Below are 6,129 nucleotides of genomic sequence, written 5' to 3' on the forward strand. Positions count from 1 at the left end.
TCAGTCAACTGTGATGAGAGGGTGTCTTTCTTTAACTTTTCCTCTACATGACTGATGGCAAACTCAGTGATCCTATAAACTTCAAAGCAAATCTGAATTCTGGAGCTAGGGAACAGAAACAAAAAATTACACTTCATTTATCTGTACAAACATCTTTAAATGTGTTGTCAAGAATAAATAACAAACACTTTGGGGGAAGCACCAAGATTCAAATCTCTTTTTCTCCCACTATGTCACCCCATAAAGATCCTCCCTATGTAAAACCTTTGCCAGAGACTGTGTTGCATTGGATTGGGAAGATTTATGTCCCATCACCCAGGAACTTTGTTCACATGCAGACCATATTGACTGGACTTGGTAACAATCTCCAGGTGACATCTGCATTGCTAAGAGGCCTTTCTGGAAACACTCCTTCCTGAGGAAACAGAGCCACTCACATTTGTTGTACAAAGGTCAGTTCCTACATTTCTTACCTTTAGGCAGTTATTAAACACTGTGCATACCCAGACATCATAAAGGATGAACTCTTATTTCAATCAGCTTTGAACCCCACACTCTGATCCCTGGTAACCATCTTTTTGAAGAATGGGGAAGTGCCACCATTTCCCCTCCTAAGCCTTTGATATGCTCTTACTCTTTTACAACTCCCCTGTCAGTACTTGATGATAGGCTTTGACTAAAGCAGCAGGGGCTTCCAAGTTTAATGACCGCCTTCCTGTGATAGAAAAATATTTTCTTACAATCAAAGACAGCCTGAAGTCAGAAGGAGGAAAGAAACATGATGGTAAGAATAAGTGTTCACTCAATGAAATGCACACTTACCCAGTCCTGAACCTCTGCCTACTCAAGATAGGGGAGACTGCAGTTACCAGCCTACAGCCAGACTCTAAGAGTCTCAGGAAAGAGGCAGGAAATGGAATGGGGATGAATTGTGGCCATAGAGAAGTGAGCTGTCGCAGATTTAATATCCTTATGTCTTAGTATTCTAATGCCATAAAGAGACACCATGACCATGGGATCTCTTATAAAGGATAGCATTTAACTGGACTCTGCTTACAATTTCAGATGTCTAGTCCATTGTCCTCATGGTGGGAAGCATGGTGGCATGCATGTAGACATGGTTTTAGGGAATCTGAGACTTCTAAATCCAGATCTGCAGACAGCATGAAGAGAGAAGAGAGTGAGAGGAAGTCACTAGGTCTGTCTTCGACTTCTGAAATCCCAAAGATCACCCCCAGGGATATATTTCCTCCAACAAGGCAGTGTTCCTTGATCTTTTACAAGTAGCTCCACTCCCTAAAGATCAAATATTCAAATATATGAACCTATGGAGGCCATTTCTATTCAAGTCAACAGGAATCTGCTTGACTCCATTTTAAAGGTAGGATTCATTATACTGTATTTTAAAAAGAAGTTTCTATTTACAGTGTGAATTGAGTTGCTCTGTTTTCTGGAACTTGTCCTTCCCAAGCCTATGATCTTGATTTGCTTTAGAGAATATCCTGAATATCCTTCCTTATCTCTGAGTCTCCCTGACCTCCCCTGATCCCGCCTAACCACATGGGACAGGGAATCACACTGTTTATTTTTAAGTATTCTTTTAATTTTTTCTTGCCCTTTGTCTCAGTTCTGTAAAACTAGTAATGGTTTTACTCCTTAAAAAGGACAAAGAGGGGAATTTGGGTTGTTTGCACTCTCTTTAACTCGTCTTAAGAGGCAGTGGCTGGTCAGTCCACAGTTGTACCCCGATAAAAATCAAGCTTACTTGAAATTTGGCTCAAATTGTGGAGGTGGTCTCCTATTTTTACTATTTGGATAAACACAAGCACACCTTGTTTCAGATATTATCAAAGTCCAAGAATTTTTTTTTTCATCTTATAAGTTGACTTCCCTGGGTGTGGCTCTGGAGAAAGGAAGAAGCAGACTCTGTGGCTTGGAACGACATGGAAGTGTGGGAAGAAGCCAATATGATGTGGAAGGAATCTTTGATGGAGGTAGGGCAGATTAGGAGAAATTATTTGCTGTTCTTGACTGTTAAATCCTGCCTGTGCTAGAGTTAAAGGAGGGCACAGGGAAATAAATTCATGAGCTGATGAAAACTATCCAGGCATTAAAGAATTCAAGGCAGGAGGAGAGCTAGTAAGGGCTCAGCTTGGGCTACATAATGACATTTTCTTTCAAAAAATTAATTAGTTGAAGGTAAAATAACCAGATCAAGATATGATGGTTCATATCCATAATCACAGCACTGTGGAAACTGAGGAAGAAGGATTGCTGTGAGTTTCTCATGAGATTGGCCTATAGAGAAAGATCTTCAAAAATCATGTCCAAGTTCCCAGAATAAGTAATTAGGGAAGCTTGGACTCAATTTCATAGAAAACAAACCCAGAAGTATAGATCCTATGCCCTGCTAGCATCTTTTCCTGCCTGAATAGGCCTAGTTTACTCTAATCAAAAGTATGCATGGTCTTGACTTGACATAGAAAACAACTACACAAGTCAAAGTCATTAAATGCAAACATTAGTAAATATGATGTCATCTATTAAATCAAGGAAAATTAAAAAAATATAAAAGCATTTTGTTGTTAGTGAACCTCCTAGTTGAGAGGAGGGATTCGGTATCAGAGACACGTTAAAGTTAGAATCTGCATTGTTAATTTTTTTCTCTCTGTTTCCATAAAACCGACAGATGCAATGTTTGAGAGAATTCACTCTGGTCACAGATGAAAGAATACAGTCTATCATGGTATGGGAACCTTATCAGAAACACTGTACCAGCCTGTACAGGACTGTACAGAAACTGCTTATTGGCTGACAATAGTCAAGAATGGAGAGAGATGGGCCCAATGTAAAGATAAACCTCAGCTCACACCTGTGTCAATCAGCACTAGAAGACATGCCTAAAGGTCTCAAACCTCTCCAGACAGCACCACGGAATGGAGACATAGTAGCCTGTAGGGGACATTTTACCTTTAAAGAAAAACAAAGTTCTGAGCACTGTTCCCTTCATGACTACAGGAAGAATTCATATACAAATTATTTCGTGAGACACTCGAGACTCACCAAAAGGCTCTTGCCTTTCTGGAGAATGACTTGAAATCAGAATAATTATTTACCTCCACTCTGTTCATCAAGGAAAATCTTCTCTCTGTCAAGACTGGTGGTGTGAGAGGTCAAGGGCCCACTGCATCCTATTCACCATTGGGTTGACCTCTGATGGCTGTATTGAACTTGCCTAGAAATGTGTAGAGATCACTGTTACTTGTTTCTTTGCTTGAGACAGAGTTTCTCTCTATAGTCTGACTGTCCTGACATTCATTCTATAGACTAGGTTGGCCTCAAACACATTCACCTAAGGCATGTGCTACCACTCCTAACTTTCAAGAGTACTTTTTCTCCATTGGGTCTGTTATACACAATGTGTCCAGAGAGATTGCCTGGATGGGAGGGGAGACAGGAGAGTTGTTTTCCATGCCTGTTGGTGAACTTGAATCTGGTATACAGAGAGATAAAATGGCTGAACTGTAGTGGAATACAGTGGAGCTCCTACTAAAGAAGCAAAGAAATGAATGGATTATTGAATATTCAATCAGCTAATGACTGATACAATGAATGAGTCTGTGATAAAAAGCATCAAAAGGCCTGGCAGTCTGGCACTTGATGCATTCAAGGTGATAAGTCAGGGACTGTGGACATCACCATAGGATTCACAACAGTCAAAAGGCAGCAGCATGCAGGTTTGCTTCCCCAGGGACAGTGACACAGTGTCATGTGCATAGATCACATTCATCAGCCTAAAAGAGGAATGACCAGGTAAGCTTTGTGGTCCACATGTCATGCATGCTGATAAAGACTTCTGTAAAAGGAATGGCGGGCCGGTTCCCACAGCCTGCCTGGCTATCTTTACCCAAGATAATTACATGGAAACTGTATTATTTTAAACTCTGCCTGGCCCATTATCTTCAGCCTCTTATTTGCTAACTCTCACATCTTGATTAACCCATATCTAATAATCTGTATGCAACCATGAGGTCGTGGCTTACTGGGAAACATTCAGCATGTCTGACCTGGCAGCTGGTTCCATGGCATCTGCCTCAATTCCCTTCTTCCCAGCATTCTGTTCTGTCTACTCTGCTTATCTAAGCTGCTATCCTATCAAAGGCCAAGGCAGTCTCTTTATTAACCAATGAAAGTAACACATAGAAAGAAGACCCACCTACATCAGACTTCAAACTGCAGGTCTATCTGAACCTCTGCCATCTCCATCCCATCTCCAAGAAACAGAAGAGCAGAAAGCTGGGGTCCTAGATCTAGGCATCATCTTTGACCTTAGGAAAAAAGGCTAGATATCTCTAAGACAAGGAAAGAGTTACTGCTTAAAGATCAGTCCGTATACATGAAAACGTGGCCTTTGAGTAGGTAAGATCAATAGCTGTCATGAAAGGAAGGCTTTCCTGCCCACCTATGTGTAAATCTGGAACTGCTACAGGAGTCTGTAGTAGAGATGCCTTAGGACATGTTGCATTGTGGGTACAGCTCATCACAAATCTTTGGACAGATGTGAAGTGTTAGAAGTACCTGTCTCCTGGTAGCTTGAAAAAAGACCATGTGTGAGGAAGGGAGAAGAGATGATCGAAGTGGGGAAGAAGGAGGGAGAAGAGATGATGGAAGTGGGGAAGAAGGAGGGAGAAGAGATGATGGAAGTGGGGAAATGCAACAGATATAAAAAGGATGAAACCAGGTCTTTATTTTGAAAAATGAAGTACAAAAAAAAATATGTTTGGGTTTTAGGTAAGATGAGGGATAGGTCGTGTGGGCCCAATATAGGGTATTGGGCAGAAAGCCTGTGGTAAGCATGTTTCCCTTTGACTGAACATTTCCTGTAGCCCTACACTGCTCTGAAGCCTGAAGTTGATGCAAAGACCAGCAAGGACCTGTACCAGTACAAGGATGGTGCAGACCACACACAGAAACGGAGCACTATGCATTTTTCAAAATAGGTCACTTCCAAGAATATTCTCTGTTTCAAGCTAAACTTTAAGGTTAATTAATTGAAATGAATTTAATGTTCTAAAGGTAACTCAGTAGAATTAGGTTAGGATTAAAAGAGGAATTTTAAATAAATTTAAAATGAAAAAAAAAAAACGTTTTTTTGTTTCGTAAAGATCCCAATAGGAAATGAGAAACAGCACCTGGAGCAACAGCTGTGGGTGCAGGAAACCAAGACCTTACTCTTTGGTTTTGAGCCTGGCCTCTAAAGGCTGAATCATCTCCATAGCCCATCCCCCATTCTGCTAAATGTCTTCAAGATCTTCCCTGAAGCACATGAGGGCTGCCATGGTGAAACAACATTTCCATTGAGCTTATTCACATTTATGATACCTGACGAACTTTTCCTGGGTTGGAGGTAAAAAGAAAGGGTGGATAAGTCATGAGTCATGGCAGTGGTCACATCTGATCTGGGGGATGCCTGCTCTCTGCTTCTCACCATGAGGAATAAGAGACAAAGAACCAAAGGGGCAAGGGGCAGATAATGCGGATATGAGCAAACCTAGTTTGCTAGGAGAGAAATGTGGCCTGCAGTCACGGACATAGGAGGGTGTCTGCTGTGCCCTCTGGACATGAGCAAAGACATTTCCGCTGTAGAATGGTGCTTGCGTGACTGGAGCAGCTGATTAAAGCAGGGTAAAAGTAGCTGAGCACAGCTGGAGTGCAAGGAGGACCTTTATGGCTTTTGGAAGGATGCTTTGGATTCACATTTTTCATGCTGAAAATGTTTGGAATAATAAAATATCCCAAGCTGGGCTTAAATTTCAAATCCTCCTCTCTCTGTCTTTTCAGTGAATCCTTCTGTATCACATCTCAACTGAAGGAAACATTATGAGTTAGAGGTCTCGTTGAGTGAGCTATCATGTGATGTTACAGGTCCCACCAGGATGGAAGGAGCTCAGAGTTTGAAATGTGAAATAGCCTGTCTACCCTGCTCCAAACCCAAGCTCTTGGAGTGGTTCAAGCAATCCCAGCTTCACACTAGATTCCCTCACTTCAGGGAACCATATCCCCTAGGCCTGGATGCCCTTACTGCCCCTTGCCTCCTGCTGGTCACTATGGAAAATACACCTCCCTTCT

This window comes from Myodes glareolus, chromosome 3 (assembly GCF_982192425.1).
Source record: "Myodes glareolus chromosome 3, mMyoGla1.1, whole genome shotgun sequence".
Classification (NCBI taxonomy): Eukaryota; Metazoa; Chordata; class Mammalia; order Rodentia; family Cricetidae; genus Myodes; species Myodes glareolus.